The 22684-nt window shown below is 42.1% G+C and overlaps 1 protein-coding gene across 2 annotated transcripts in view; it reads right to left on the bottom strand.

Moving 5' to 3' along the window:
• The window catches only part of LOC125464269 (transmembrane protein 119-like), a 32274-nt gene extending 9807 nt beyond the window's left edge, over positions 1–22467 (bottom strand). Inside the window, exon 1 of one of the 2 annotated variants that reach the window (XM_048556562.2) lies at positions 22338–22467. The gene's annotated coding sequence lies outside the window, so the exon portion shown is untranslated. Of the gene's footprint in view, positions 1–3131; positions 3528–22337 lie in introns of those variants that run through there. The other variant, XM_048556561.2, reaches the window with a different exon arrangement.
• Positions 22468–22684: the final 217 nt, after the last annotated feature.

Genomic DNA, 22684 nt, shown 5'->3' with positions numbered 1-22684 from the left:
GACTCGTCTGCTTGTCTCCTCAGCTGTGGAATTACGAACGGTGCAGGGAATCAACCCCAGGAAAAGAGGTATAATAAAAATCCTTGCAGTAAACAAGCATATATTCCGCTGGTGCAAAGGCTGTTCTGGCACACTGGTAGTGCCCTCACATCTGGACTAGGAGGCCTGGGTTCATGTCCCACCTGTTCTTGAGGTGTGCAATGTTTTGTCTGAACAGGTTGATCAGGAAATATCTATATTCTGCTGGTGTTGGATGCTGACATTAATCGATGATGACATTAACTGATACATGACACTCTTAAATTTACAATGGGGTGATCAATAGTCCTTCATAGTTTGGACACTTGAGGTTTCTGGAAAGTTACAGTAATCCAGAGGGCACATCTTGGAGTTGGGAATTTTAGAATTACAATAGGAGAAGAGAATCAGGAGCTTCAGTTACTGCAGCTGGTGATCGATATCAGCAAGGAATCTAGTGGATCAGTCCCAAGTATAAGTGACAAAAGTGCCCGCTATTTAACCAGTGTTGAGTGAGCACAGAATTGGCGTGTGGCAATGTTTCCCATGGTCTCCTAACCTGCTAAAATTAATCATTAAAGAAGTACTTAGGCAAATATCCTGGCAAAACAAATTTTTTATGGCAACAGTTTCTGATGTGGAAGGTACTACCTGAATGGCTGGTGGAAGCAAATCACCGGTTACACCCAAAATGTGGTTGGGTTAATACATTGAAAGGAAACATTTTTTAGGGGCAATAACATGGGAATGGAACTAATCAGATAGCTCTTGCAAAGGGCTAGCTCAAACACAGTGGGCGGAATGGCCTTTCTATACCATGAAGTATTGGAAAGTATCAGTGCCCATGGAAATACCCCAAGCGAGCCTCAAACCTTCAGAAGATCACAAGTAATTGGTTTGAAAAAAAGACTAGAGATTCTTTTCTCGACTATCAAAGGTAACATGGTGAGATGATGTGCTACAGTAACTTTCAGGGTTTCTAATGAATTGTCTGATCACTATCAGGTATAGACCTGTGAAACACAAAAGAGTTTCGGTTGCAGGCTGCTATTTATAGTCTGCTGTTCGAGTTGAAAGGTGCTACAGCATTTTGAGGGAACGTTGCCTGCAGTACACGGAAGATGAAGGACATGAAAATGAGAGGAATATCTGGAGAGTAGCTCGGACAGCCTGACAGGGAGACATTAGCATGGGGTTGCACATTGGCAATGCAGTGCTATTAGATACTTGGGGTTGAGGCCCCAGTCTTGCTCCCAGACTCTTGGCTTGCCAGCACGCTGAGAATCAATAACCTGCTTAGAAAAGAGGATAATGCAACAATTACCTGGGCCAATGTTGGGAAGTGGAGGCTCAGGCAGCTTCACATGACATGGTGAAATGCAACATTTTTCTACACTGTCCCACTCACTACATTTGTGTTGTCATTGGGCTGAATGGCAGGATTCTGCAAATGGAGGTCATGATGTTCTCCAGAAGAAGGGTTAAAACTTAGCAAGGGAATCACCAGCTCCTCCCAATAATTAACTCCAGCGCTTTCGTTAGTCTCCTTTAAGGAGGAGGTTGTGAGTAATGAGTAGAAAATCAAACAGAATTCTTTGAAAATTGGGATATGAAGGGAAGAAAAGCATACTCCAAATGAAAAAAGGTTCTGTGAGTGTTCCAACTAATCTCTGTTTGGCCTAGAAATCGTTCCATCCTGAAACATTGTACCGTCTCCCTCATCCCATAAGTCAGCTCTTAAATAATTAAGCACGGCATCAAGTTATTGGCCTTTGAGTGAGTCCTTGAACGTACAAGTTGTTTTTTTTGCCAGCACTGTCCGTTGAATCTCTTTTGTTTTCATCTGAAACTGCGTCAAACAATTGTTTCTGTAAGATAGTGTCTGAAGGTCCTGACTATTATGACTTCAAATCAAGTTCTTGGCCAAGATTTGAGATACAGAGCAATGGAGTTGCTAAAATGTAATGTCTTTCTGCTGTGCCCCACTCGCTAGTTTTGCCTGTGCTATTGGGAGCGGGGTCAAATGGACGTCAGGGTCTTCTTGGCAGGTTACAATGCTCTAAGCAGTTGCATATATCACTAATATCTAGGTTGACTTGAGCACAATAGCTACATTAGCCAGATATGCCAGAGAAAGCAAACGCTAGAGCACAAAGGAATAAGGAAAGAGCTGGCATCAGAGAAGAGAAATGTGAAATTCAGAAGAAAAATCCAGGTTAAAGAGAGTAAAGGAGAATGGGAGCATTCAATCAGACTTAGCTTTCCCAAAGTGAATCATAACATGAGCCCAATGGAGCAAAAAGAGTGAAATGGAGAGAAAGGAACAAGACAAAATATGCATTTGATGAAAATATGACATTGATCAAAAAGTGATAGGAGAGAAAATTCAACACAATTCTGCAGCGTTTGAATAGTTAAATGAAGGAAAGAAAGGGCTGCATTTGCAGTGCTAAGTAAATGAGGCATAAAGCTGAAAAATTACACTTTTTTTCCATTTGCAGAATGCATATCCAACGATTTCAATTTTCATCTTGGATTTCTCTCATTCACAGTCTTTAGTTTTACCAATTTTTTTAACCAATTTGGGACTCTTTGCAATATTTCACAATATACGCTTCAGATTGAAAGGTGACTGCAGAGGAGATATTTCAATGAATAACAATGGGTCAAAATGTGTTCCCTTTTAGACGTTGATGGGAAAAATCATAAATAGAGCTCCTCGTTCAAGTCTATCATTTTACGAAAGATGAAGACCGATCTCCCCCAATGTGTTGTTGGCAGCCGGCAAATCCCATACTTCCTTAAATCTGTAGAATTTGTGACATGGAAATGGAGTGAGCAAGCGGAGGGAAAAGCAATGGGATGATGAGAGGGAGAGAGTGAGAAAGGAAAAGGAGAAAATAACATTTTTGTGTAAATACTAAGGATTTCCCTATTTGCACTAAAAGCTCATAGTTTAAATTAAGACCATCTTTGCAATAGCCTGCATCTAAACGATCCTTGCTGCAATTGCAGTTGTAACACAACAAAGGCAAAGGAGAATGAATAAAAGAAACTCTCTTCTTACATAGCTCATGGCAGTTCAGACAAAAAACATATAAACTTCGACTTACCCTGTTGACCTTTTGTTTGAACGAAAGTAAGCGGCTTCTCAGTCAGCTGCTTCTATGTGCACTAGAGGTCTTGGAAATAAAAAGTTGGAAAGTGTTTTTCAACTTCTTGTCAGACCTTACTGTTCTTTGCTTTTGGAAAAGTTTTCTCTTGCCAATTATCTTGCAAGCAATTCCCTCAAGCCATGGGTTAGGAGCTAGGCTTGTGGGGTCTCCTCTCTCTCTCTCTCTCTCTTTCTTTCTCCTCCTCACCAGATTGTTTTCATTAGCTTGGAGTTTAATGTGGGGAGAGCCTGCAGGGATAGAGTGCTCTTCAGCAGCAGACTTCCTGTCAGACGTTTGTGTGCTGTGTTGAGACCAGATCGCTTTACTTTATGCAGCTGATTGAGCTGCTGGGAGTCACAGAGAGAGAGAGGGCTGTGTCTGTGCGTGTTTGTGCATGTTTCAATTGAACAGAAAATCTTGGTGAATCATTGGTTACTAATAAAAGATACAAAGAGAATGAACAGAAATATCATCTGTTGTCAATGTCCTTTTTTAAAAAATACACGTCCTCCACAGGAAAGAAATTTTGTTTCAAAGTTATAAGAAAAAGGGAGAAAAGGAGCTGTATTTTGAGCCATAGAATGTGGTACATGTATCTCCTGGGGAGTTATTTATGCAGAACTCTCCTCCTCCCTGTTCCACTCCAGTATTCCCTCTGAAAGGTGTCGGGAGTCACATACTGTGGTTTTTACTTCCAAGTCTGGAAATAATGGGTTCAAGTTCCCATTCCCGAGCTGGAAGCACCTAATCTAGGTTTACACTCCATTGTAGTGCCGAGGGAGCATTGCTCTGTTGGAGGTGCTATCTTTCAAGTAAAACCTTAAAAACCAATGTCCGTTACCTGGCATAAAACACCTCTTTCAAAGAAGGGCAGAGATGTTATTTGTTGAGTGAAGGGTTAATGATACCTTCACTCTAAGAACAGCCTACAAAGAACTGTGTCATAATGACTCCAATTGCACAGAAGTGGAACCCAAGTCTGGGGGGTTCAAGAGATACCCTCTCTTACCATGTCTGTGTACAGCTATGTTTAATAAAGACCGTTGATATTCATTGTCAAGAGTGTGGAGTACCTCCCAGCAACAACATGGACCTGATCCTACATCATTATCCTTGTCTGGTCCAATACTGATTCCTCAATGGAAATCACATCACTGTTTGAGATAGTTATCCACATACAGATCGGTTGCTGTGTTTACAAAATTACAACAGTGACTACACTTCAAAAGTGTTTCATTGACTTGGGGATGATATGGGCTCATGACAGCGTGAGCAACTTCTTTCTTCTTCCTTTCTGGAACAGTTTGGTGCCTGCCTGCTGCTCTATGGTACCTCCTCAAGTAGCTGCTCATCGTGTTAACTAAGCCATGAGGGTTCATGGAATCTTCTGTAATGGACAGAATGAATGAATGTTAATAGCTAAAAGCTGGAATGTAACATTAATGATGTTGGATGATGCCGCATCACCTAGGCCTGGGTCCTGAGAGAAGGACGTTTTAATGGTGTCCTGCTGAATAGTGTCTCTATAAATAGCCAAAGCTCATTACTTTACAGCAATATTATTTCTAGCCTTCATTTGTAAGAAATTTAGAATCCAGTCTTGATATTCATACATATTCAACTAGAGGTTGTATCAGAGCTAATTAAGTCAGATCTCATTTTTCTAAACTGCCTATTGGTGGTTTCTGGGGAGTAGGTAAGAGGAAATGTGATTCAGTTTACCACTTCCCCAACTGCTTACTGTCACCTTGTCTGAGTTCTTTGAATCAACATGTACCAGGTGTCAAAGCTGGGATATGGTAGGATCATTACAATACATGGCAAGATCATTCAGTTCATCGAATCCTGCTCCAGGACAGGCCTGTCAGACATATCCCTTCACTTTATCCCCATAGCTCTGAAGGATTCTTGTTCTTTATGAAACACTGGGTAGCATTGCTACCTTTTGAAGCTTTAAGAAATGGATCTGCTCCAGAGATTAGTTTTTCAACCATTAAATGCAAGAGTTATATTCATTCAAGCATGGGTTTTGCAGTGGGTTACAACATTGATCTTCGGCTCACCTCCACAGACATTGATCAAATGAGGATGCCCTCTCTCTATTAGCTGTAGGCATCCTCTGGAAAAGGAAGTTAAGCCGCATTAGTTTTTCAGGCTAGACTGTAATGAGTTCAAAGTTAGAGCACAAAAACAGCCTCAGTTTGGCACAAGTTAACTTATAGTCAGAGATCAAGTTCCTACATCATCGATTTTATAGCATTTCATAACACTCTTCCAACAAATTCTTGCCTGTTACTTTGTGTCATTGTGTTACTTCTCAGTTAACATGCAGTATACCATGAAGAGATATGGTTATGGAATCATCACTGTATCATGCATGTGAACTGCGGGTGTCAAGGTCTCTGATTCCATCTTAACTGAAGCCACTTGAAGCGTGACATCCTGATGAAATTGTCATCAGAGATAATGGGAGCTGCAGATGCTGGAGAATCCAAGTCACAATCCTACAATCTGACCCCACCACCCAAGACATTTTTCCGTCCCCACCCCTGTCTGCCATCCGGACAGACCACTCTCTCCGTGACTCCCTTGTTCGCTCCACACTCCCCTCCTACCCCACCACACCCGGCACCTTCCCCTGCAACTGCAGGAAGTGCTACACTTGCCCCCACACCACCTCCCTCACCCCCATCACCCCCATCCCAGGCCCCAAGATGACTTTCCATATTAAGCAGATGTTCACCTGCACATCTGCCAATGTGGTATACTGCATCCGCTGTACCCGGTGTGGCTTCCCCTACATTGGGGAAACCAAACGAAGGCTTGGGGACCGCTTTGCAGAACACCTCCGCTCGGTTCGCAATAAACAACTGCACCTTCCAGTCGTGTACTATTTTAACTCCCCCTCCCATTCCTCAGATGACATGTCCATCATGGGCCTCCTGCAGTGCCATAATGATGCCACCCGAAGGTTGCAGGAACAGCAACTCATATTCCGCTTGGGAGCCCTGCAGCCCAATGGTATCAATGTGGACTTCACAAGCTTCAAAATCTCCCCTTCCCCCACTGCATCCCTAAACCAGCCCAGCTCATCCCCGCCTCCCTAACCTGTTCTTCCTCTCACCCATCCCCTCCTCCCACCTCAAGCCGCACCTCCATTTCCCACCTACTGACCTCATCCCATCTCCTTGACCTGTCTGTCTTCCTGGACTGACTTATCCCCTCCCTACCTCCCCACCTATTCTCTCCTCTCCACCTATCTTCTTTTCTCTCCATCTTCAGTCCGCCTCCCCCTCTCTCCCTATTTATTCCAGAACCCTCTCCCCATCCCCCTCTCTGATGAAGGGTCTAGGCCCGAAACGTCAGCTTTTGTGCTCCTGAGATGCTGCTGGGCCTGCTGTGTTCACCCAGCTTCACACTTGGTTATATCTGATGAAATTGTCATTCTGTTTGTAACCAAAAGCCTAGCAATCGCACAGACGCAGAATTGCCTGGACTGCAGTATATCTAAATGTCAATAGTTCAAATAAACACTCATTAAGCCTTTCAGTGCTATGTTTCCCATGTCTGGTTTTTATGGGTGTTAAAGCAACTATTACTTTTTGGTGTAAGAATGACCTGCCGGAGACAAGGCATGGCACGGTGACAGATTATGAAGGCAGCTTGGCGGTAATCGGGAAGCAGAGCATGAGGGTAGTTACTCCAGTCTTGTTTCTTGAAGGATGAAGTTAAGGCACAGAATCAGAGCACAGGGAAAATTGACTGGGCAATTCTTTGGAGCTATTCATGGAGTTTCCATCACACTTTTGAATCGTTAAATTTGGTGAAGTGGAATCAACTCTTAAGAACTGACCAGCTTTTTATTTGATCTCAACTGGATAGTGATACTGGGTTGGAGAATTGATAATGCTTAATATCCCAACAGTGGTTGAATCTCTTTTTTAAAGACATTTTGAATGAAATACCTCTGGAACAAAAGCACAAGATTATTTTCAAACGTGAACATCTTAATCAAAAAACTAACCTTACAATCAGCAATTACAAACCCGAAGAATCTCTTTTGTGAAGTAAACACACAACTTCACGTTCCAATTGGTTATTAGTCATGTTTGAGGGATGATAGCATGACAATGACTGCAGAATAGTCCAATGAGAGAGGTTGTCATTGCGTCTACATCTGACTGGTCATTCAAGGACACAGTCAGCTGACAGATCCAAACTGCGGTCCTGTTTTACAATTTGCTATACCATCGGCAATTCCCTTGGTACAGAAAATTATGTTAATATGTCAGTTCTGTAGCTAAGGATACCCTAAACCTAAACAGATGTTCACCACAAACATTTGGTACTAAGTAATTCAGTAAAAGGCTGTGTAGAATCATCAGTCAAATAGCTGCCCTTTCATGTTCAGACTGTGATGTTTAATCTATCCTTGGGTTGGAGGAAAAATGTTGGTTGTCTCTGGGGGCTGTTTGTGAAACAATTTCAGGGCAACATGTTCTAATAGGCACAAGTTACACAAAACAATTACCCTTAAGTAGGCACTGAAGATCTCATTCAGAACAGCCTCAAATTTAGTTTGTATGGAAGTGTTATTTTAGTGCTGGTAGTGAAGAATGTGTTTGGGATAAATGCTTATCATTTGAGACAGACTGGAAGACGTGACTTCGTTCAAAATTTGCAGAGAACAAAAGATTGGAAAAATAAATTTGAAGGGACGATGTTCAGAATCTCAAAACAGGAGAATTATTGAAGATCCTAATAGGTTGTTTCAAATACAAACATTCTGGGATGATAGAACAAAGAACAATGCAGTTCAGTCAAAATGTTCACTGTACTTTGTCATTTTAGTAAATGTAATATTTGCATCCACAATGAATGGGTGGGAGATAATTCCAAGCTTACAAACTAAAGGATTGGTCCTTATTAATGACTGGAAAACAGGCCCGGAGGAAATTTATTCAAAAATACTTCAGGAAGTGAGGTTAAGAGTGGGTGCTATCACTAGAAAATTCACTGCACATTAAACAGGGAGGCAGTAACTGAAAGTCATAAAACAGTCATTGCAGTTCTTGTTTTAATTGAATCAGAACTATGATTCTGGAGATTACAGGCTGGTAACTAGAAAAATGAAGTTAAAAAAACATGGAACATGTTACATCAAATTAATGAAATTTCTGGAATATGATGGTAATGATTCAGAATCATAAGTAGAAACAGAAATTGCTAGATCAGATGGCATGGTGATAAGTTACAGCTTTTTAACACATTAATTGGGATGCTTTGAGGATCTAAAGCAATGATAACACGGAGGTAGATCTTGACTCGTATAATTCAGATTCAGGGATCTTAACTGCAAACTATATTGGCATACTCAGTAGGTAGTGGTCAATGACAATATGGTTCTGGGAACCTCTCTATTGTGACTGTTTTGCTCTCCTATGCAGGTTAGAAGAAGCAGCTTATAATTCTATAAATGATTCTCAATCAACCATCGATCTCTTTCTGTACAGCATTCCTTCTTGCCATCATGTATTTCACAGCTATCCTGTGGCCATTGTTTTTCTTCTCTGTCTCTCCTCAACTCTAAAAGCATTGATACTCCATATCCTTCTACCTTCCTGTCTCATTGTTGTTTTCAAATCGTGATTTGTCAAACCATCTCCTTCTTCAACTGACTCTTTGCCAGGATATCAAAGCTTCAGAATTTCTTGTAGTTTATAATTCTTTGGGTTTTCCAAACCCAGGTTTGGCGTCACATGCCAGCACTTTTTCACTCAGTATAGGAGCAAATTACTGCAGATGCTGAAATCTGTACTGAAATGAAAAATGATAGAGATCACAGCAGATCAGGTGTGGAGAGAGAGCAAGCTAACATTTAAAATCTCGGTGACTCTTCATCTGAGCTGAAGTGAAGTTGGGAGGGTGCAGCATTTATGCTATAGTTGGTGGGAGGAGGTCTTTGGAGTGGTGGGAGAGAAAGGATGTTGATAGTTCAGATTAAGTGATCGGAATTCGAGAATGTGAATCACTTTCTGATCACTTAATCTGATCCATTAACAGCATTTCTCCCCCAGCACACCAAAGCACCCCTCCCAACTGCAGCATAATTACTGCCCCCTCCACACTTCACATCAGCTGTGATAAAGAGTCATCTAGACTCAAAACGTTAGCTTGCTCTCTCTCCATGGATGGTGCCTGGCCCACTGTGATATCCAGCATTTTATTTTTCAGTACTTCTTCAATCACCTTGTCTTTTTGCTCACTACACAATAGAATCACCAAGACTTTGCAATTTGGGTATTGCTGAGAAAAAGTGACTTCTTGTTGAGGCTGTTTGCTTTAGAATGATCAGGACAGATTCACAAAAATGCCAAATCTCAAGGGGATCAACAATTTATACTGCATGGAAAAAGGGTGCTGATTGGTTGACCTCTGTTCTTTACGAATCAATGATCTTGCTAAGTATTTAAATAACAAAATGCCTAAGCATGCGGATGGCAGTCGGTTGTGTGGGAGAACAGGATGTTTGGGATACAAGTCAAAGAGAACAAGAGAGGTATAATTGGGTAGATATATCGGAAATTAAACATACAAATTATACTTTAGCACTTATTTATCCTTCTGCGTTTATGGAGAAATTGCTCTTCTTTGAATATAAAGTTGTCAGTATTAGGATAATAAGTGTCCCAATTGCTCTGCTTATTTCCCAGTTTCATTATTTTGCCCCTGACAAGCTAATCTACATGTCCTGTGCATTTTAGAAAAAAATGTTACGTTTGGGTGTTTTTCTCTACCTCCTGGAAGCCGTTATCCATTTTGAAAATTATGTAAAGGAAATAGAGGAGCTGGAGAAGATGCAAAATGGATTATAGCAGAGCTGAGAGATTATAGCTGTCAAAAAAGATTGAACAAATTGCTAAATAAAAACCAATGGGGTGGCCTTATTGAGTTTTCAGTATTATGGAAGGATCCGATGGGATGGACATATGGTTTCCATTTATGGGGAAACCCAGAACTAGGGAATGCAAATGTAACATATCAGTAGGAGACTAAAGAGAAATTTCTTTACCCAGAGAGTAGTTAGAATGTGCAACTTATTACCATGATAATAATTTGAAGTGAGTAGTAAAATGCTGGAAACATGAGCAAAAGAAAGTGAGAAAGGTCCTAGTTTAGCCATCCCCTCCACCTCCTCCGGTCCCTATTCCTGCTGGTACAGACTCAACAGCCCCAAAGGTAGACAAAGTCTGATTTAATTGCTGTCATGTTTACAGAACTGTACCTTCAGTTCAAGGGACATATTGACAAATGCTTCCAGTTAAACAGCATGTCGAAGAATATCATACCCACATATTAAGTGCTCACCATCTTCAACAATGATTTTAAGCTTAGTTTGATGCTAAAGCACATCTCTTGTAATTACCCATTCCATCAATAAATTATTAATGTTGGAATCTATATCCACCAAACATGTCCCTGGATGCACATGTTTAGCTAATGACAAGAATAGTACATGTGAGCGGAAACCGATTTTGCAACTGAATCACTTCACTGATAACATACATCCTGAGAAATTCACTAAATGAAGAATAGCAGATCCTTCAATGCCATCCAAAAGCATTTCACTACTGTACTCACTTAAAATTTCTTAAAAATTAATTGGATGTAAATATTGCTGAGAAGATCAACATTCATTGCCCTTGAGAAGGTGATGGCAATCTGTTATATAGAGTACAATTGCAGGGCTACTTCAGAAAATGTGAGCCAACCACATTGCTGTGAGTCTGGAGTCACATTTTTGAAAAGATGCCAAACATGGCAGTTCAAGTTTAACATTATTTAAAGTGCAAATGCCTTCTTTCCTTGCCTCACCAGTCCTTAATTTACCACATTGTGCTAACCTTGATCCCTTAACCCCCACAATTTAGATTAAAACCAAATCTACCTCCCTGATTGCGCAGCTCACAAAAAATCTGGCCTCAATGTAGTTGAGGCATAGACCAACTGATGGTACAGCATTCATTTTCCCCAGTACAGTTAGCAGTGTTCCATGAACCAGACCTCATTTTTCCCACACCAGTCTTTAAGCCCTGTGTTCACTTTCCCAATCAGATTTACCACATGCCAATTTGCATGTAGTTCAGGTCATCGTCCAGAGATTACTAGTTCTGGATTTCTGCCAATTTCTAATTTCTTCTGCATCCTGCCTCTGTTTGTAGAGGATGACAATCCCTTTCCTTATGGATTCAGACATACTTCCAGCCAGAAACACATCCTCGTACATTCTCAGCGGATCTGGGCTGATTCACTCTCACTGAACCAAGCACCATTTGGCTGGTAAGCTGTCACTTCCAGGAATTTTACATCTCTTGAAGGACCTCACAGACTCTGTTGAAAAACTCATCAGGAGTTGGTGACTGTTTGTTCCCAGATTCTCCCACTTGCTGTAATCTCAGACCTTAATGTCTGAAGTCAGTCTCTTTTTTAACAAAATAGACTTTATTCACAAAAATTTGAAAAAGTGCATATGAACTATTTTGACTTGGAAGGTACAACAACGCTCAGTTTGACTCCAGAAAACATGTTCCCCTTTTAGGTGTCTCAATACAACTGTAAGGTTAACACTTACAATATATATTTCACATCAAATCACAGCCCAAGGGCAAACATTTCAAATTGAAAATCACAGAAAGTGCAACAGAAATGATCATTTCTTCAATCACTACGTTCTACTCTGACGTGTTTTGATACAATTTCAAAAGCCTTGATATTCACAATGTACATTTCTTATCAGGCATATAGTTTAAAGTGCTCTACAGATTGCAGCTGAGGCCAGGTAAAAACAATAGGTTTCCTTCCCTAAAGAAAACACCAATGTTCTAGCTGAGTTTTAGGACGAGATGATATGCTCACTGTAATTGGCACTGTACTTTGTGTTTTAAATTCCAGATTAATTCATTGAGTTTAATCCATAATTTGTCTTGGTGGAATTTGTACCCACATGCTCAGTCCACCTCTATATTGCAAAGCCAGCAATAGAGCTAGTGCGCAAGTGTGCGTGCGTGTAAATAATAGCACTGCACAGCATCCAATTTTCACTCAGTAAGATCTGACAAATGATAAAAAAGAGAAATGGCCAGCTGATCTACTTTTGGTGGTGTTGGTTTAGGAGTACATGTTAGTCAAGCTACTGAGGGAACCGTTCTGATTTTCTTCAAATTATAATATAGGTTCTTTTCCATCCACCTGAGAGGAGAGAAGAGGATTTGGTGTAACATTGCCTCTGAAAGGCTGAGCATCAAGTTCCCTCAGCATTACACAGAAGTATCAGCCTAGATTATCTGCTTAAGTATTTGGAGTGGGTCTTAAACCCACAAGTTTCTGACTCTGGTTGATGATCATGTTTTCTCATTGCTAATTATAGGGGATACAGGCATTTCCAGCCCGCCGCTGCCGTTTCATATAAGCACACTTTATACAGATAGGCAGTGCTAATTTGCTAATTTGGTCAGTGGGCTTCTTCCTTTGCGGCTGGTATAAAGACACATTGTTCATTCAAACTGAACGGTTTTAATTAAAATGGAAAATGTAGGAAATACTCAGTGGGGCTGACAGGAGCTGCAGAGAGTGAAAGCGAGATAATGTTTCAGGTTGATGACCTCTCGATGGAACTTGGATCTTTACTTAGAATCGAAGTCGTGCTGCAGCTAATGTAACAGTTACCGCTGCTGATTCTGCGTACTGACAGTGGAAAATTTCTCATTTTTGCTCACTGAATTCTTCACCCCAGGGCAGAAAGTGTTGCCTATAATTAGGGGAGTTTAAGCACACCCTAATAAATAATTAGTGAATGCAGTAACAAAGGTAGAGATTGCTGGAAAAGCTCAGCCGGTTTGGCAGCATCTGTGAAGAGACCTCAGGGTTAACATTTCTGGTCCCATCACCATTACTCAGACCTGAAGTTAATGAATGCAGTCACTGTTTCACAGGGTGGAATCTAATAAGGATCTGAATGACAGGAGCTACAGTTAAAAAAAGTGACAGAATTAATGAGAAGACCACTGAGACTTATCTTGATATTGGGAATGACTTGCTGCATCTTTTAACTAAGATTTTGGTGTCGAGGCAAGTTTCTCACTAGGGAACAGCAAGTTACCAATGAAGGGAGATTGTTGCTCACATTTTTCGTTAGTTCAAGGATTTTGAATCGTAGAATCATAAAGTCATACGGCACGGAAACAGACCCTTTGGCCCAACTCATCTATTCTGGCCAGGTTTCCTAAACTAACCTGGCCCCATTTGCCTGTATTTGGCCTATATCTCTCTAAACCTTTCCTATTTATGTACCTGTCCAAATGCTTTTTAAATGTTATAACCGCACTCACCTCTACCACTTCCTCTAGCAGCTCGTTCCATATATCCTTTGTGTGAAAAAGTTGGTCCCTTTTAAATCTTTCCCCTCACACCTTAAACCTATACAAGTTTTGGACCCCCCTACCCTGTGGAAAAGCTATGCACCTTATCAATACTCCTCATGATTTTATAAACCTCTATATGGCTTCTTAATGACTTTGATAATTGCTCATCTCACCTCATTAATATACAGCTTCCAGTCTTACCAACCTGCTGCCAACGAGCTACATGCCCAGAATTGTCACCGTGCATGTCAGAGTGGGTACCTGGCACCTTCAGCTCACTGTGACCAGCCCCTGCGTTGTCCATTCTGCAACAGCATTTCAGGGCACGAGGAATGGGCACCAGGCACACGCACCCCTCATCCATAGACATCAGACAACCTGTAGGATCCTCATGGCACCTCCCTGATTCACTAGAAGGACATTTAGGAAGTACAGATCTCTATTGACGGCTACAACTGCAGCTAACGTAGAATGAAAGGCTGCTGCAAGAACAGTTTACACATGGGGACAGACAGCCAGCTCCGTGGATTGGACCAGATTGCACCTCCAGGCTATTCGTATGATTGCTTAGCAATCACTCACTGAGTATCCACCAGTTGCCTGCGGCATCCATGCCTTGCCTTGCTGTGCAAATTAATACAGATTCACTCAGCTGGAGAGTTCGCCTTGTTGGTCAGTAGGCCTCAGTGAAGGGGTCAGAGCTCAGCAGTACAGCAATGTGCTGTCAATCTCACATTTGCACCACATGCTAGTAGTTCATGTGGCAAACACACTTCAGGGGCAGTAAGAAGCAGTCGGGTCTCAAACTCTTAGGAAAGTTGGAGACAGTAAGGACTGCAAATGCTGGAAGCTAGAGTCAAAAAATGCGAAGCTGGAAAAACACAGCAGATCAGACAGCATCCAAGGAGCAGGAAAGTCAACATTTCAGGTCTGAACCCAGTCCTGAAGAAGGGTTCCAACCTGAAACTTTGATTTTCCTGTTCCTCAGATGCTGTCTGGCCTGCCGCGCTTTTCCAGCTTCACGTTTTTTAACTCTTAGGGGAGTTGTTCTGATTGAAGTCCATGGAGGTACCGGTCAGTCAAGGGGTCTTACACAGTAAGCCAGGGCCATCCATGCACACCAGGCTAGCCACTGGCCACAGTCAGGTATCCAGCAGGGTGTTGAGTCAGGGGGGTCCATGCCTGTGCAGTCCAGGGAGTAGGCCATGGTCAGTTCAGTGGTTCCACAACGGTCAGTCTGAAGGGTGGAATGCAACTAATACATTAGAAAAATGTAACTATTGTTAAACTTGTAACTATTAGTAATTATGATCACCCTGTGTCAAAAACACTCCTACTGCTTTATCCCAATGTGCAAATCACTCCAGGCTTGTGTGTTATCCTGTGGGTAAAGCACTCCAGCCCTGTGTGTTATTCTATGTGTAAAACACTCTAACCCATGTCATCCCCTGTCTAAAACACTCCAAACTCATGTTATCTCTTGTGTAAAACATGAATCCCTGTGTATCACCCCGTGTGTAAAACACAGTAAACTATGTGTTAATCCCTTGGTAAAACACTGTAACTTGTGTTGTCCAGTTTGTAGAACACTCAAACTCATCCATTATCGTGTGCACCACATTCTTAGTTTAGTCACTATCCTTCTTGTAACACATCTGTTTGTTCACTTCCTTGAGTGGAACAGAGTTCAGTCAACTATTTCCTTTCATCAATTCCACACATTCTTTTACACAAGAACGGATTTCTCTTTAATCATATTTAAAGGTTCTATTACATAGCGTTTGAGAAAAGAGACTGAAATAGGCCACGCTCAAGAGTTTGTATTGTGAGGACAGATCATTGCCAGCCTTTCCTGCATGCTTCAAGAGATGATTAACTCCTGACTGAATATTTCCTCACAGCTGCTCCCAGTCATTTGCCTAAACTCTGTTGGAGTGCACAGCCTGCCTGTTTACGTATGTAAGTGGATTTTCTGCTGAATATGTGTTAAAATCATGGAATCCCTACAGTGTGGAAACAGGCCATTCAGCCCAACAAGTCCACCGCACCTCTCCAAGGAGTATCCCACCCAGACCCACTCCCCATGTCTAACCCACCTGACCTAAACATCCATGAAAACTATGCGCAATTTAGCATGACCAATCCACCTATATCTTTGGACTGTGGCAAGAAATCAGAGCACCCAAAGAAAACCTGGTGGTCTGATCAGCAAGTTTGCAGAGGCCTCGAAGGTTGGTGGAGTAGCAGATAGTGAAGGGGACTGTCAGAGATTACAGCAGAATATAGATAGACTGGAGAGTTGGGCAGATAAATGGCAGATGGAGTTCAATCCGGGCAAATACGAGGTGTTGCATTTTGGAAGATCTAATTTAAGAGCAAACTATACAGTAACTGGAAAAGCCCTGGGAAAAATTGATGAACAGAGAGATCTGGGTGTTCAGGTCCATTGTTCTCTGAAGGTGACAACGCAGGTCAATAGTGTGGTCAAGAAGGCATACGGCATGCTTTCCTTCATCGGACAGGGTACTGAGTACAAGAGTTGGCAGGTCATGTTACAGTTGTATAAGACTTTGGTTCGGCCACATTTAGAGTGCTGCATACAGTTCTGTTTGCCACATTACCAAAAGGATGTGGATGCTTTGGAGAGGGTGCAGAGGAGGTTCACCAGGATGTTGTCTGGTATGGAGGGCGCCAGCTATGAAGAAAGGTTGAGTAGATTAGGATTATTATCATTAGAAAGATGGAGATTGAGGAGGGACCTGATTGAGATATACAAAATCATGAGGGGTATAGACAGGGTGGATAGCAAGAAGCTTTTTCCCTCAGAGTTGGGGATTCAATTACTAGGGGTCTTGAGTTCAAAGTGAGAGGAGGAAAGTTTATGCGAGATATGCATGGAAAGTTCTTTACGCAGAGGGTGGTGGGCGCCTGGAACGTGTTGCCAGCGGAGGTGGTAGACGCAGACACGATAGCGTCTTTTAAGATGTATCTGGACAGGTACATGGATGGGCAGGAAGCAAAGGGATACAGACCCTTAGAAAATAGATGACAGGTTTAGACAGAGGATCTCGATCGGCGCAGGCTTGGAGGGCCGAAGGGCCTGTTCCTGTGCTGTAATTTTCTTTGTTCTTTGAAACCCATGCAGACATAGGGAGAATGTGCAAACTCAATACAGCAGTCATCTGAGGGTGGAATTGAACCTAGGCCCTTGGCACTGTGAAGCAGCAGAGCTAACCACCAAGGATCCATGCCACCCTAAACAGGCAGTCAGCTGAGGTTAGAATTGAACCTGGGTCCATGGTACTGTGAAGCAGCAGTGCTAACCACTCAGCCAGGGAAGATCAGAGGAAATTTCTAGGAAGTGGTACATGTCAATGTAGCAGGTAGCAATTCTCCTTCAGGCATATGAAAATATTACCTTTAAATGTGATACTAAGGCAAGTTTATATTGATTTGATTGTGATGCACCATCTACAAGACACAATGCAGCAACATCCCAAGGCTCTGTTGATAGCACTTTCCAAACCTGTGCCTCCAACACCTGGAAGGACAAGGATAGGAACATTAGGAGTTAGAATGTCCCTCACAGTCAGTGCTCTGACTTGGAACTACATTACCATACCTTCACTGTCGCTGGGTCAAAATCCTGCAACTTTCTTCCTAACAGCATGTGAGGGTCCCTAAACCAGGCAGGGACAATCGTTCTAGAAGGTGGCTCATCACCATCTTCTCAAACAGTGACCCAGATTCACAGGTCCCTATCTAAGGAGATGAGGTGGGCGAAGAGGTGAGGAGAAATTACTTCATCTAGAGAGAGGTGAGCCTGTGGAATTCTCTCCCACAGAAAGGAGTTGAGAGCAAAACATTGAATGTTTGCAAGAAGGAGTTAGAAATAGTCCATAGTGCTATACAGATGGAAGGATATATGGAGAAACTGGGAACAGCTGAATGATCCGCCATGATCATATTATATGGTGGGGCACTCTCAAAGGACTGAGTGATCTATCCTGCTCTTATCTTCTATGTTACTGTGTTTAGGGATGGACAATAAATGTGTAATAAGCAATGCTCACATCCAATGTAAGAATAGGTAAAGTTGAAAGGAAACTCAACATTTTAAAATGTAGGAAATTGAGAAGAACAGCTAGATGACTTGGTGACTAGATTGCAATATAGATTCAAGTGAAGAGGACCATTAACTCATTTGAATTCTTTCACCAACATTCCTGTCATATTTATTTCTGAACTGAGTCAGATCCACTGCCCCCAAGCACAAGGCTGCCCATCCCTGATTGCCAGATCTTGAACACAGTGGAATAGTTTGCTAGGCCGTTTCAGGAGGTAAGTGTTAACCACATTGCAATGGTTCTGGAGTCACATGCAAGCAAAGGCCACGTAAGGGCAGCTGGTTTCTTTCCCCAAAGAATATTTGTGAACCAGATGGGTTTTACAACAAAATGATAGTTCAGCGTTAGATTAGTTTAATTGAGCAAATTTAAATTTCCAGCTCCTCTTTTGGGATATGGACTCATATCTTGGGATTAGTACTTCAGACCTCTGGATTGCCAATTTTACAACTGCCGTGTTAACAATTCCCTTGGGATATCACCCTGGTGAGCAGTAATGGAAGAAAGCCAGTGATTGGCTCTTCATAGGACGTTGACTCAGTAGATTTACCAAAGGCATGATCAATGATGTTGATCGAATCTCTGGATTGTTGAATGGGAATTGAGGCTTTCGATCTGTGAGAACTCCCCCATGTCCATTTATGCCATCTTCTGACCTCAAATTTGCTATTATTTAGACTGCCAGAAGTTAATGTAAAAATGTAACTTGGTAGCTGAATGAAAGGCATCAGGTTGCCATGTCTAGTCAACATTAACAATAACTTAATATTTGAACTGAACAAGAAGATTTTAGTTAATGTGCATTCATTCTTTAATCTCCACATGACCACAGAATGTTAAAATTACATTATTTATTGAAAATTAAAGTCTCTGAACTCCCTCCCTAATAATACTGCAGACGTGTGTACACCACATGGACTGTATAGTTGAAGAAGATGACTCACCACCACCAGTTCTGAAGGGCAATTAAGGGTTGGCAATGAACACTGGACTTGCCAGCATCTAATAAACAACTTAAAGAAAAATTGTCATGATGTTTGGGTCACCATAATGTGTGGGGTAGACTTACTGATTCAATTACTCTTTTCTTGCTTGCCAATGTTGTATGTTTTCATAACTCCTCATTATGGCTTTAATAATTTAACTCTTACTGTGAGACTCATGTTGGGAAGAACGCACTGTAACAGATGCAATTTTGACTCAAAGACTGTCCCTTTGCCTCCACCTTCCAGGAGTGGGACAAAGGACTCTAGGGCTTCACTTTCTTGCCCAATAAATGAAAGAAGAATAACGTTTCGTGAAGCAGCAGACTTGCCTCTGGGAGCTGTGTCCAGACAACCTGAAACCTGCTTGGCATTTCCAGAGGTAGGGGAGGTGGCAGAGAGAGAGAGGGAAATGTCTTAAGTTTCTTTTGGGGTTTATGTCTATTGATTCTGTTTCACATTCCAGAAACCTGGCAGTACGTAAAATCCTACTGGCTTGTCTGTCTGCCTTTCCTGCCCTCCTCATTTCCAAGGACATCATGTTGGATTGACTCCTGTGTGTGAGCAACATGCTGGTTTTCCCTGGCCTTGTGGATGACAGGAGAGCAGGACAGTGGCTCCTGGCACCTGAGCATTGGAAGGATTTGTAGGCTGACCATCAACCTGTTTAACCACATGCTGAGCGTACCGTCTGTGACCAACAAGCCTGGCGCAGGATTAGAACTCAAAACATCCTGCCCGCTGTGTCATAAGACTTCCTGGAACATACAAGATTCTTAAAGGTCTTAAGCTAGGGTAGATTGTGGAAATGCTGTTTCCCATTGTGGAGACTCTAGGACTGGAGTGAATAATCTCAGAATAGCAGTGATGAGGAGAATAGAAGAGATGCGGTGAATCTACGGAATTCTATAACACAGTGGCCTGTCAAGGTTAGGCCTTAAGAATATACAAGACTAAAGCAGGCAGATTTTTAATGAGTGAGGGAGTCAAGGGGAATGGGGAATGTTCAGGAAAGTAAACGTGAGGGATATCAGATTAGCTGTGCTCTCATGGAATGGTGGAGCAGACTTGATGGCCCACATTTGCTCTCTTGTCTTTTGGTCTTAAACCTTACCTTCCTTATTAAAAACCCTTAAGGAAGAGGAGGTGGGAGGAACAGGGAGTGATGGAGGAGGGGAGAGAAAGGAAATGATTCAAGACAAAATGATAAATTAAGAGTGAGAAAGACGAGCAGTAAGTACAGCAGGATGAAGATGGTGATATAAAAGTAATCACACTTCCCCTATTCGACTCCCTCACAGCAGTACTTTTTAATTCATTCACAGGATGTGGGTTTCACTGGCTGGGTGAGATGTGGAGATATGGACACAATGCTGAGGTGTGAAAGTGGGTTTGAGAAAAGAAGCAAGAGAGGGGGCTGATGAGATTAAGATTAGGACCATGAAAATAAATCCAAATTGTGGCACTAGTGGGGCTGCAAAGAAATTGGTATCTGAGGTTGTAAGTTTTTCTAATCCATTCATTGTTTTTGTGGGTGTTGCTGTCTGGCCATTGTTTATTGCCCATCCCTTTCGCCCTTGAGAAGGTGGTGGTAAACTGCCTTCTCGAACCACTGCAGCCCACGTGCTGTGGGATTTCTTGGTTTAAGACCAAGTGACACTGAAGAAAAGGCAACATATTCAAAGTTAGGATGAAGAGAACCTGGAAGAGACCTTGCGGTGGTGTAGTTTCTCAGCATCTGTTTCCCTACTTCTTCCGGTTGTTGAGGTTGTGCGTTTGGAAGGTGCCACCTGAGAAGGTTTGGCAAGTTGCTGCAGTGCATCTCGTAGATGGTGCACTCTGCTGCCAAACAAAGCAGCTTTTATCCAATACCGTTGTGAGCTTTGTGAATGTTAATGGAGCTGCACCTTTCCAAATAAGGGGGGAGTATTCCATCACACTTCTGACTTGTGCCTTGTAGATGGTGGGCAGAATTTGAGGAATCGAGAGGTGAGTTACTCACCACAGAATTCCCAGGCTCCTATGGGCATAGTGTTTACATGGCTTTATGTAGTGCATAGGTAGGAGAGAAGGTAAGAAAAAAGCAGTTGACTTGTGTCAATTGGGTCCTTCAAAGTGATACTGGACAGCGAGCCAGCAGAGAATGGAACGGGGTTTTCTATAGAAAACTTGAGATAATGACCACTGCACAGCCCAACTGCTATGCCTGGAGGCCCTGATGTTGTCTAGTGAGGATAATAGGTCAGATTAACAAACATTGATTCCCTAATGGAGAGAGGGGAGCATTTACACAGCAATAAAATCCAAAAATTCAGGAAACACTTGGCATATCAGGCAGCATTTGTAGAGAGAACATCTCTTGGGTCAGTGACAATTTGTCAGAAATGGAAAGTAGATCTCAACCTTAGGGGAGGAAATGTTATTTATATCAATTGAAGTTAAGTATATACAGATAAAGGACACTGATTAGTTCATTACTCAAGCAGAAATAAAGAGACACTTAGTGACATATGAGCTGAGTGGAGTCAGGAGATAGGTACCTATAAAGCGCTGTAGTCAACTTCAGAGAGTCCAATTATTTACAAACTAACATGGACTAACAAGGACTGAATGTACTTAGTCAAACTGGTTATACTTATTGCCTGCCAATAAGATGGACTTTGTTGACCAATGCCAGGTAGTCCTTGCATTTCCCCTATATCTATTCCATGTAAAGACTGGCTTTAGGTTGTTCTTTCAAAAACCAGCAATCAGGAATATTGCAGGAAACAAAAGAAAAGCAATGCAGATGGAGATAGCTAAAGAGATAATTTTAAATTGAAGTCTTCCCTCAGGAGATGTAGGCTATTTAGTTTCAGGCATTAGTGTTCCTGAGGACGAGACTGAAAACACCAGTTCATGCAGGGGAACCAACATAAATTTCAATTTAAGTTCACAGTATTTTTACTGGTGTTTGTTTTATTATTAAAGACCTTTGTTGGTGTTCAAGGGACCACATTCCTGCTTGTACAGTGATCACGTGACTCAAATGGCTGAGCAGATTGGGCCAGATGTGCGTGATCCATGGAAAATCTGGTTTTGTCAGTGCTGCGCTTGGGCAGCAATACTGCAGTGGTTAATGCTGAAGCAGAGAAAAATAAAACCATTTCTGTTTCCCTTTTGGCGAGTTCCTGCACAGACAGCACACACAGAAAAAGCTGAATCAGAACAAAAAAAACCCACAGCTGGCAAGCTGCTCCCAGATTAGGCACATTGTTCCAAGCCACTGAGTGATCCAATTTTTACAGAAGGAGCTTTGAGAACAGGTCAGAATATATGAGAATAAATCAAGATTTCAGCCAACAATCAACAGAGGTGCTCTGTACTTCACCAAAGGCCCAGCACAAGAATAACAGTAAAATAGTGGCTGATACCCTGTGCATCTGATTCACGTTGCATCATAATTGGCTTCAGCATCCCTGCGCTAGGAAGCTGAACGTGATAATGTATAGGTCTCCCTCCCGATCGTACAGTTATCAATTCATGGTGAGAGCCACCTTGGAACAGGTTTGTTAGTAGCCAGAAAAAGCTCAAGCTCCAATGCCCATTATTGCTCAAAGCATCCATCAATTTTCATTGTAAAAGGTCTCTCACCTGAAGAATGGGAGTTTAGAATAATCCCACAGCAGTCCACTCCTCGGGGAGAAGAACAAGTTAAACCGAGGCAAACAGAACTTAAAACTAGGGAGTTCTCGAAATACTTCAGCAAAACCAGGCTCTGATGTGCTGTTACTTGCTCGATAGTTCAGCTGCGCAACATGGCACAGAAGTTCCAGCAAGACTCTGCCAAAATGGAGCCGTGCCACAAATGGCTAGGGATTTGTGTGCTGTTCCACAGCGAACTTTGCAAAAAGAAAGGTTGAAATCTCCAATGGCGAGGTGAGCTGTTGGTGTATTACAGTCAGCCTGCTCAGCACTGTCACTGAAAACCTTAAGAAATG

Source organism: Stegostoma tigrinum, chromosome 26 (genome assembly GCF_030684315.1).
Source record: "Stegostoma tigrinum isolate sSteTig4 chromosome 26, sSteTig4.hap1, whole genome shotgun sequence".
Lineage (NCBI taxonomy): Eukaryota > Metazoa > Chordata > Chondrichthyes > Orectolobiformes > Stegostomatidae > Stegostoma > Stegostoma tigrinum.
The sequence above is the reverse complement of the archived record's forward strand: the minus strand, read 5'-3'. Positions and strand labels throughout refer to the sequence as shown.